Here is a 12276-nt window from a genome sequence, read left to right on the forward strand (position 1 = left end):
GCGCAAGGATTGCTATGGGAAAGATGACTACGAAGGCTAAGAATCAGAATGACACTGAGAAGGCTGCAATGAAGGGGCCGTGTAATGGTTTCCCTTCATGCCAAGCTTCGTCCTTGAGAAAATTTGAGAAGATGTGTGAACTGATCAAAACCCGCGTCAGAACTAACAAGTACTTCATCTGACAGTCATGACCAAGGCTTTCCTAAAGCACTATATGGAGCAACGTTAGCTTTTTTCAGGTGTACACTTGCGGAAGTGGAGGGTGAGGTGTCTAACCATTAGTAGGCTCCAAGATCTTAACGGAGTTCAGTAGTGTGAGGATACCAAATGCATCATCTTACAGATCGAGCACTACCACGGACGCGTCACGGTTAGCACGATGTCTTTCACCACGGTTGCACTTCATCATGAATCACTAGCATGCACAACTAACACACTCTTCCCTTCTTAGGATCACCCCAAGGACGCAGAGTTCCTGAACCGGCCCATTGCCGACCACGTAGAGATGTTGACCATCTTTTCGTTTTTCCTCGCCACCGGAAAGTTTTCCATGGGCTCAAGTGAGCCCCTCGGTTCACCTACACCTACGCCTTTGCCCGAGGATGCAAAGACCCAAGAGTCTGAGGCGGTGATCATCAATGGCCCTGACAAGACTATTGGTGCCCCTTACAAGACCGCTGCATGTAAGAGGAAGAGGGGTATCCTTGCCGACGACGAAGCCATGGCCATCACCAAAAACATAATGAATGATGTCAAGGATGTTGCATAGGCCATTAGAGACAACAAGCCTAGTGGCATGCACCCAGCCCTCTACGAGGCAGACATGGACATTGTTGGCTTCACCAAGGATGCTATTGTGGCGGCTCTCGGCCACCTACCAACTTTATCTGCATGGTTGAGCCATAGAGGATCCTCTAGCTCATGACATAAAAAAGGAGGCATCCATGAGTCTACAATTCATTGAGGATCTGCCAAGATCAAGTCAACACTTTATTCAGCAACAGTTATAGCGGGTATCAATCTTTGGAGGAGGCACGTAAGGAGTACCGGAGATTCTTGGTTAATTAGGTTACGGCAAACCATGCAATGGCTGATCAGACAATGGTTGTTGCAACTATGCCTACACACAGAGCTACTCCTCGAGTCTAAGAGAGTAGGCTAAAATATTTAATCACCGTCAGTCTAACTACGGTGATCGTCAAGATCATGTTCTTCCGATTCCTCTCTATAATTGGACGTAATATGCAATGTGATGGTAACCTCGCCATATTTAGACCATGGTAACAATATGCAGTCCTTTGTGTGCAACCAAACATTTATAATTTATATCAACCGACCAAAAAAGTAAGGTGCAGCTTACCAATACAAATAAAATAGTTATCCACCGATAAAAAAGGCTAGCAACTAAACAAAATGAACAATATGGTCCGAGTGGTGTTAAGTGTTGGGAAATTTAGTTTGGGGCCGGAAAGCAGCTTGCACCACCAGCGGCTATAAGGTCGACCAGCGTCGCCAACGAGAGGCGTCGTCGTTAGGGTGGCGATCCTATAATTGATGCAAAATGTCTGATTTGCAGTCATATTACGTCCAATTTATTTTAATCGACAGGGATACCACATATACTATTTGCACGCGAATCCTCACAACTTTAGGTGGATTTAATCGAATCGGAGGTATCTCACGAGTCACGAGTGAGCAGGGGAGATGACATGTGTTATCTCACACGGCACCGCGCATGCACCCCTGTCCAGCCTAAGCGGTGCCGACGTGACACTAGGGCACCCAGCTTGCGTGTACACGTGGCCAGTCATGCCGACACGTTTGCCACGCAGTACAAGGCCGCAGGCCGCAGCGCTCGAACACTCTCGCTGCTTATTTTACTCGCGTGTACTATAGTTGGTTTGCACGTACGCAGAGTGCGACGACTGCTTGACCGAACCTCATACTTGCGCGTACGACCAAGCGCGGCGGCGATCGACCGAGGCGACGATGAGAGGTGCCGCGCCCCTCGCCGCCGTCCTCCTCCTCGTCTTCGTTTCCGCCACCGCCCTCGCAATCGCAGCGGATCATCAGGCGGAGGCAGGCGAAGAGGACCCGGAGGTGATGGCGTGCAAGCAGCAGTGCGCGCTGCAGCGGCAGTTCAGCGCCGGCGAGCGGCGGTACTGCGCGGCGGCGTGCGACGAGTACGGCCGCATGAAGAAGCGCGTGCAAGAGGAGGGGCCCAAGAAAGAGCGCGACCGGTGCCTGCACGAGTGCCGCGCCGGCCCCCACAAGCCCGGCTGCGAGCGCAGGTGCGTCAGGGAGTACGAGCGTGCCACCGGCGGCGGGAGCGGGACGCGCGGCCACGAGGAGGGCGCCGTGGCGGCGGGCCGGCGCGCGGTTTCGTGGCTTGTGGCAGAACAACGCCGCGACCTAGCTGTGTGATTTCTCGTGTGTTTGCTTTTGTCGTGCGTGTGCTTTGTTGAAATGTGAACATCATGAGGGTCTGAATAATAATGGTTCCAAAAAGAAGAGCACACGAAGATGAATAAAAGGTTGCGAGTGAGCACGATGACAACTACAGGTTCACATTATTTTTTAGTTTTTCTTTATCACTGAATTACAATTAAATGTGGGGGAAATAGTTTAGATTTTCTTCCGCAATTTAAAATTTTCAAATGTTTAATTAAACAAATTCTCAAATAATATATGAACCACTTCCTCCATCCCAAAATAGGATGCAATAAAGCGTTTGGTCAAAGTTAAATTAGTTAAAACTTAACTAACTATATAGAATAAAACATGAACATCTACTATACGAAATGCTCATAATATGAAAGCATATTTATATTTGTTTACATAAAATACATGGCCAATACTTGAACTTGTGAACTTGTGGGTGGGTTCGGATAGGTCATCGTACACAAAAAAATAGACGGTCACACAAAATAGACGGTCACAGTATGCTAGTGGGACGTTATATCTGTTGATGTGGTAGTAGTGGACCCCACTTATCAAGCTAAGTAGGTTCCACCTCTGCAATAATATTTGCAAAAGGTTCTCTTAAATATTTTTTTCATTTCTTCCTCCTCTCTTCCTCTCTCCAAAATCCGCCTCCATCCCTTTTCGTCTGTGCTCGCCTTGATCGGCGACACCCTCGCCTCCATCCCCGTCATGGTGCGCCACCAATGACGTGGGACACTCAAAACCAGACATGAATTCCTTCTCCTAGGGTTGCTCTGAGGTAACCGCTCGTCTTGATACTGGCAGTTAAGAAGGCATAGAGTTGAGTTCTATTTCTGAAGTGTAAGGGGATGAACATCCTTCGGGCGGGCGGCGGGAGCAGGCATCTTCGTTAGAAGTGGCTCGAGAGCATCCTCCTTGGGCGTCGGCTCAGGATCTCCCTCTATCGCCGAATAAAAAACATTAACGAGAGGCCGTCAGCCATCCCCTCCACCGTGAGCCACCAAAGACAGTCTGCGCGAGATGCAACATGACATCCTCCCTCTCGACCTCCCGCGACATAGCTTGGACCGTCTCCGTCCGCGCGCCCCTCGCTACAAGTAGTTTCGGCCACCGCCCGCTCGTGTCATGCCGAGTTGGACCGTCGACATGAACCGAATGGGACCGGTGCACCTAGGGGCAGGTCGCCTGCCGACACGTGATGGCCCATGAAAACGGCCATATTATCTCCATCTAAACCGGGATATTTTGTTACAATCTGCAGCAAATATATTTCTGGACCGACTGATAAATGCTAATCAATATTAAGATGTGCAAATCATCTACTTTATTTCTTTTGTGTAGAAATGGAAGAAATTGGGAGGAAATCAAGGGCATTTAATGAAGAATCATGGGCTGGAATCATCACAAAGTCAACCATGGTCAAGAGACAATTAACCGATGGTGCAGTCATGCCTGCCCGTATCGGATGACCGTACCATGTGTTGGTGCCTCGGTGGCTCTGCCTCGTCAAACCCAATATAAAATGTGAAGGGACCCGAGGCATTAGGAGAACAGACGCAGAGAAAAACCCCATTTCACCACCAGATCATATCTCATCTCCACCTAAGACTTAAAGTCGTCACCATCGACTTCAATGCTTCATCAACGTCATCATGATCTTATTCTTCATCCTCTCTCCATCTACTTTTAATCTAGAATTGATATAGGATTGGCGGCATTCTAAGACTCATCATTCATGTCTTCGAAACGATTACCTCATCCACTCGGCAGGTGCCCCACCTTCCTTGGACGCAACATCTCTCATTTTCTAATGGTGGCATGATGACCCCTGATACGTCTCCGACGTATCGATAATTTCTTATGTTCTATGCCATATTCCTCCTACATAGCGTGAAGGTGACAGTGTGCATGCTGTGTTAGTACTTGGTTTAGTCGTGTTGATCTTTCTTGCACTCTAAGGTTATTTAAATATGAACATTGAATTGTGGAGCTTGTTAACTCCGGCATTGAGGGTTCGTGTAATCCTACGCAATGTGTTCATCATCCAACAAGAGAGTGTAGAGTATGCATTTATCTATTCTGTTATGTGATCAATGTTGAGAGTGTCCACTAGTGAAAGTCTAATCCCTAGGCCTTGTTCCTAAATATCGCTATCGCTGCTTGTTTACTTGTTTTCATTGCGTTACTACTGCTTGTTTATCGTCCTGGGCAAAGCACTTTTCTGGTGCCGTTGCTACTACTTATTCATACCACCGTATTTCACTATCTCTTCGCCGAACTAGTGCACCTATTAGGTGTGTTGGGGACACAAGAGACTTCTTGTTTTGTGGTTGCGGGGTTGCATGAGAGGGGTATCTTTGACCTCTTCCTCCCCGAGTTCGATAAACCTTGGGAGATCCACTTAAGGGAAACTTGCTGCTGTTCTACAAACCTCTGCTCTTGGAGGCCCAACACCTGTCTACAAGAATAGAAGCACCCGTAGACATCAAGCACTTTTACGGCGCCGTTGCCGGGGAGGAAAGGTAAAAGGCACTCATACTCCGGTTCCGGGTAACGAGTACTTTTCTGGCGCCATTGTGTTTGTGCTCGAAGCTATTTCCTTTAGCTCCTGCAATTGCATCTTTTTGTTTCTTGTTTACACTAGTTAGGCATAATGGACAACAATGAGCTTCTTATTCTATTTCCTGAGTTAAGACATGGATGGTTTGATCCGAAAATTAAAAAACCCATGGAACATATTAGCATGAACACTTTGAATACCATTGTTGCTAATGATATGGAAAATTCTAAGCTTGGGGAAGCTGGCTTTGATGAGCATGATATTTTTAGTCCCCCAAGCATTGATGAGAAAATTTACTTTGATGATACTTTGCCTCCTATTTATGATGATTATAATGATATTGGTCTTTTGGTGCCGCCTACTATGGAGGATAAAGTTTATTATGATGATACTATGCCTCCTATATTTGATGATAAGAATAATAATGATAGCTACTTTGTTGAATTTGCTCCCACTACAACTAATAAAATTGACTATGCTTATGTGGAGAGTAATAATTTTATGCATGAGACTCATGATAAGAATGCTTTATGTGATAGATATATTGTTGAGTTTGCTCATGTTGCTACTGAAAGTTATTATGAGAGAGGAAAATATGGTTGTAAAAATTTTCATGTTACTAAAATGCCTCTCTATGTGCTGAAATTTTTGAAGCTACACTTGTTTTATCTTCCTATGCTTGTCACTTTGCTCTTCATGAACTTGTTTATTTACAAGATTCCTATGCATAGGAAGCATGTTAGACTTAAATGTGTTTTGAATTTGCCTCTTGATGCTCTCTTTTGCTTCACATACTATCTTTTGCGAGTGCATCATTAAAACTGCTGAGCCCATCTTAATGGCTATAAAGAAAGAACTTTTTGGGAGATAACCCATGTGTTATTTTGCTACAGTACTTTGTTTTATATTTGTGTCTTGGAAGTTGTTTACTACTGTAGCAACCTCTCCTTATCTTAGTTTTATGTTCTGTTGTGCCAAGTAAAGTCTTTGATAGTAAAGTAAGTACTAGATTTGGATTACTGCGCAGTTTCAGATTTCTTTGCTGTCACGAATCTGGGTCTACCTCCCTGTAGGTAGCTCAGAAAATTAAGCCAATTTACGTGCATGATCCTCAGATATGTACGCAACTTTCATTCAATTTGGGCATTTTCATTTGAGCAAGTCTGGTGGCCTAATAAAATCCATCTTTACGGACTGTTCTGTTTTGACAGATTCTGCCTTTTATTTCGCATTGCCTCTTTTGCTATGTTGGATGAATTTCTTTGATCCATTAATGTCCAATAGCTTTATGCAATGTCCAGAAGTGTTAAGAATGATTGTGTCACCTCTGAACATGTGAATTTTTATTGTGCACTAACCCTCTAATGAGTTGTTTCGAGTTTGGTGTGGAGGAAGTTTTCAAGGATCAAGAGAGGAGTATGATGCAATATGATCAAGGAGAGTGAAAGCTCTAAGCTTGGGGATACCCCGGTAGTTCACCCCTGCATATTATAAGAAGACTCAAGCGTCTAAGCTTGGGGATGCCCAAGGCATCCCCTTCTTCATCGACAACATTATCAGGTTCCTCCCCTGAAACTATATTTTTATTCCGTCACATCTTATGCACTTTGCTTGGAGCGTCGGTTTGTTTTTGTTTTTTGTTTTGTTTGAATAAAATGGATCCTAGCATTCACTTTATGGGAGAGAGACACGCTCCGCTGTAGCATATGGACAAGTATGTCCTTAGGCTCTACTAATAGTATTCATGGCGAAGTTTCTTCTTCGTTAAATTGTTATATGGTTGGAATTGGAAAATGCTACATGTAGTAATTCTAAAATGTCTTGGATAATTTGATACTTGGCAATTGTTGTGCTCATGTTTAAGCTCTTGCATCATATACTTTGCACCCATTAATGAAGAAACACATAGAGCTTGCTAATTTGGTTTGCATATTTGGTTTCTCTAGAGTCTAGATAATATCTAGTATTGAGTTTTGAACAACAAGGAAGACGGTGTAGAGTCTTATAATGTTTACAATATGTCTTTTATGTGAGTTTTGCTGCACCGTTCATCCTTGTGTTTGTTTCAAATAACCTTGCTAGCCTAAACCTTGTATCGAGAGGAATACTTCTCATGCATCCAAAATCCTTGAGCCAACCACTATGCCATTTGTGTCCACCATACCTACCTACTACATGGTATTTATCCGCCATTCCAAAGTAAATTGCTTGAGTGCTACCTTTAAAATTCCATCATTCACCTTTGCAATATATAGCTCATGGGACAAATAGCTTAAAAACTATTGTGGTATTGAATATGTACTTATGCACTTTATCTCTTATTAAGTTGCTTGTTGTGCGATAACCATGCTTCGGGGACGCCATCAACTATTCTTTGTTGAATATCATGTGAGTTGCTATGCATGTCCGTCTTGTCCGAAGTAAGAGAGATCTACCACCTTAATGGTTGGAGCATGCATATTGTTAGAGAAGAACATTGGGCCGCTAACTAAAGCCATGATTCATGGTGGATGTTTCAGTTTTGGACATATATCCTCAATCTCATATGAGAATAATAATTGTTGCCACATGCTTATGCATTAAAGAGGAGTCCATTATCTGTTGTCCATGTTATCCCGGTATGGATGTCTAAGTTGAGAATAATCAAAAGCGAGAAATTCAAAATGCGAGCTTTCTCCTTAGACCTTTGTACAGGCGGCATGGAGGTACCCCATTGTGACACTTGGTTAAAACATGTGTATGTGATGATCCGGTAGTCTAAGCTAATTAGGACAAGGTGCGGGCACTATTAGTATACTATGCATGAGACTTGCAACTTGTAAGATATAATTTACATAACTCATATGCTTTATTACTACCGTTGACAAAATTGTTTCATGTTTTCAAAATAAAAGCTCTAGTACAAATATAGCAATCGATGCTTTCCTCTTTGAAGGACCTTTCTTTTTTACTTTTATGTTGAGTCAGTTCACCTATCTCTCTCCACCTCAAGAAGCAAACACTTGTGTGAACTGTGCATTGATTCCTACATACTTGCATATTGTACTTGTTATATTACTCTATGTTGACAATTATCCATGAGATATACATGTTACAAGTTGAAAGCAACCGCTGAAACTTAATCTTCCTTTGTGTTGCTTCAATACATTTACTTTGATTTATTGCTTTATGAGTTAACTCTTATGCAAGACTTATTAATACTTGTCTTGAAGTACTATTCATGAAAAATCTTTGCTTTATGATTCACTTGTTTACTCATGTCATTACCATTGTTTTGATCGCTGCATCCACTACATATGTTTACAAATAGTATGATCAAGGTTATGATGGCATGTCACTTCAGAAATTATCTTTGTTATCGTTTTACCCGCTCGGGACGAGCGGAACTAAGCTTGGGGATGCTTGATACGTCTCCGACATATCGATAATTTCTTATGTTCTATGCCATATTATTGATGATACCTACATGTTTTATGCACACTTTATGTCATATTCGTGCATTTTACGGAACTAACCTATTAACAAGATGCCGAAGAGCCGGTTCCTGTTTTCTCGCTGTTTTTGGTTCCGAAATCCTAGTAAAGAAATATTCTCGGAATTGGATGAAATCAAGACCCGGGTCCCTATTTTTCCCGGAGCCTTCCGGAACACCCGAGAGCCGCGGAGGGAAGCCCTGGGGCCCCACACCACACCCCGGCGCGGCCGGAGGGGGCCGCGCCGCCCTATGGTGTGGGCCCCCGAGCCCCCTCCGAGGCTGCCCTTCCGCCTATTTAAAGCCTCCGTCGCGAAAACCCCGATGCGAAGAACCACGATACGGAAAACCTTCCGGAGCCGCCGCCATCGCGAAGCCAAGATCCGGGGGACAGGAGTCTCTGTTCCGGCACCTGCCGGGAGCGGGGAAGTGCCCCGGAAGGCTTCTCCATCGACACCGCTGCCATCTCCACCGCCATCTTCATCACCGCTGCTGCTCCCATGAGGAGGGAGTAGTTCTCCATCGAGGCTCGGGGCTGTACCGGTAGCTATGTGGTTCATCTCTCTCCTATGTACTTCAATACAATAATCTCATGAGCTGCCTTACATGATTGAGATTCAGAGCATCTCCAGTCGCGTCCCCCAAACCGTCCCCCAAAGCGCGCCGGATTGAGCGTTTGGGGGACGTGTTTTGTTCGTGCCGCGTTTGGGGGACGTCGCTCCCCAGCCGTGTCCCCCAAACGCCGCCCCCAAACATTTAAAATAATTTTTTTAACACATAAACCATTTATATCAAATGTAGCATATGAAAAAAAATGTTTTCGAGGATTGTTTTCAAATTAAATTACAACAAACAATAAAACAAGTAATCAAATATAATAAAAAGGGCTAGATGATACATCAAGGTGCCACGGTATTTCCTTTGATCCTCCACAAATGCTCAACGAGATCAGCTTGAAGTTGCTCATGCACATTGCTGTCACGGATCTCTGCGTGCATGACCACAAAATCAGCAAAATCTGCAGGCACCTCATGATCAACCTCCGCGAGAGGTCCTTGACACTCATAGGGACCAACATGTGACCTAACATGATTCTTGCGGTCATCCTCGATGATCATGTTGTGCATGATCACACAAGCCTGCATCACCTCCCACATTTGGTCGTGAGACCAGCTTAGAGCAGGGTACCGGACAATGGCAAATTGTGCTTGAAGCACACCAAATGCCCGCTCGACATCCTTCCCTGCAAGCCTCCGTCGTGTAGCAAAGTGAGAATTCTTCGGACCTGATGGATTCGAGATTGTTTTGACAAAAGTGGCCCATTTTGGATATATACCATCGGCTAGATAATAGCCTTTGGTATATTGGTGGCCATTGATCTCATAGTTGCATGGTGGAGCATGCCCTTCCACTAGTCCGCCGAACACCGGAGACCGCTGCAACACGTTGATGTCATTGTGTGATCCCGCCATGCCAAAGAAAGAATGCCAAATCCACAGGTCATAATCTGCCACAGCTTCAAGCACCACACTTGCAATATCCATGACGCCCTTTGTATATACCTTGCCAAGCAAACGGGCGGTTCTTCCATGCCCGGTGCATGCAATCGATGCTTCCAAGCATTCCAGGAAATCCTCCGGCAGCATTTTGTGCCATGATCCTTGCGATCTCTTCCTCGGTTGGCCCTCTCAAGTAGTATTTGCCAAACTTTCCCACCACAGCTCGGCAAAACTTGTACATGCACTCAATGGCAGTAGACTCACTCATGCGAAGGTAGTCATCCCGTGTATCGGCGGGTGCTCCGTATGCAAGCATCCTCATGGCGGCGGTGCACTTCTGAATGGATGAGAACCCGAGAACGCCTACGAGCGTCGAGCTTGAGCTTGAAGTAGGGGTCGAACTCTCGAACGCCGTGGAGGATATTCATGAACAGGCCCTTGCTCATCCTGTACCGGCGCCGAAAATTGTCGGCATGTGTTGCCCCGTCGGCGAAGTAGTCGTTGTGCGGCATGGCATGCCCCTCCATCCTCTCGCCGGGGCTTCGACTTCCTTCTTCCCGGCCTTGATCCTCCGCGGCGCGGCCTCTTCCCTCTTCTCCGCCTCGGCGTCAAGCATGTCCCGGAGGGAGGCGATGATCAGCAAATGCTCCCGCAGGTCGTCGTCGAACGCTTGCTCGTCCTCCGGCGAGCGGGGCAACCATCTCATCGTCGGCTGTCCATGGCTAAAGCAAAATCAATGGTTAAAATTGCGCCGAGGCGGACGACGCAACAAACAGCGACCAATCGCGCCTACCGGCAAGTCGTCGAGCACCTTCTCGTGCGCGGAGGTGGGGCGGATTTGACGGCGCGTTCGGGAGGCGGCGGCGACGCGGCGGCGGCGGCACGACCGGCGGGAGCCCCGGCCGCGACAACGGTGGCGACTCGCGAGCACGGATCGAGCGCCCAAACGGCCGGGAAATCCGGCGGCGGCGGTGGGGTGGGAGGCGCGGGAAGGAAGGAGCGACGAGAAAAGAGGCGCGAACCAACGGTTTATGCAAATAGTCGCCGACATGTGGGAGCCCGCCTCGCTTTTCGTTGTGTCCCGGCGTCCCCGGTGCGTCCCTCGTGGGACGGGGACGGGCTCGGGGCGCCGGACACCGTATCGGGGCGCGCCGGACAAAAAAGGGCTTTGGGGGACGCGGCTGGAACGCTTTTTTTGTCCGGCGCGCCCCAAATCGCTTTGGGGGACGGTTTGGGGGACGCGACTGGAGATGCTCTCATATGATGATGCTTGTAATCTAGATGTCACTATGCTAGTCAAGTGAGTTTTACTTATGTGATCTCCGGAGACTCCTTGTCCCACGTGTGTAAAGGTGACAGTGTGTGCACCGTGTGGGTCTCTTAGGCTATATTTCACAGAATACTTACTCACTGTTATGAATGGCGTAGTGAAGTGCTTATTTATATCTCTTTATGATTGCAATGTGTTTTGTATCACAATTTATCTATGTGTTACTCTAGTGATGTTATTAAAGTAGTTTATTCCTCCTGGACGGTGTAATGGTGACAGTGTGTGCATCCGTGTTAGTACTTGGCGTATGCTATGATCATGATCTCTTGTAGATTGTGAAGTTAACTATTGCTATGATAGTATTGATGTGATCTATTCCTCCTACATAGCGTGAAGGTGACGAGTGTGCATGCTGTGTTAGTACTTGGTTTAGTCGTGTTGATCTTTCTTGCACTCTAAGGTTATTTAAATATGAACATTGAATTGTGGAGCTTGTTAACTCCGGCATTGAGGGTTCGTGTAATCCTACGCAATGTGTTCATCATCCAACAAGAGAGTGTAGAGTATGCATTTATCTATTCTGTTATGTGATCAATGTTGAGAGTGTCCACTAGTGAAAGTCTAATCCCTAGGCCTTGTTCCTAAATATCGCTATCGTCTGCTTGTTTACTCGTTTTACTTGCGTTACTACTGCTTGTTTACTCGTCCTGGGCAAAGCACTTTTCTCGGTGCCGTTGCTACTACTTATTCATACCACCCGTATTTCACTATCTCTTCGCCGAACTAGTGCACCTATTAGGTGTGTTGGGGACACCAGAGACTTCTTGCTTTGTGGTTGCGGGGTTGCATGAGAGGGGTATCTTTGACCTCTTCCTCCCCGAGTTCGATAAACCTTGGGTGATCCACTTAAGGGAAACTTGCTGCTGTTCTACAAACCTCTGCTCTTGGAGGCCCAACACTGTCTACAAGAATAGAAGCACCCGTAGACATCAACCCCCCCCCCCTCATGCGTCGTCCGTCCGACGACCAT

This window comes from Lolium rigidum, chromosome 4 (assembly GCF_022539505.1).
Source record: "Lolium rigidum isolate FL_2022 chromosome 4, APGP_CSIRO_Lrig_0.1, whole genome shotgun sequence".
Taxonomy (NCBI): domain Eukaryota; kingdom Viridiplantae; phylum Streptophyta; class Magnoliopsida; order Poales; family Poaceae; genus Lolium; species Lolium rigidum.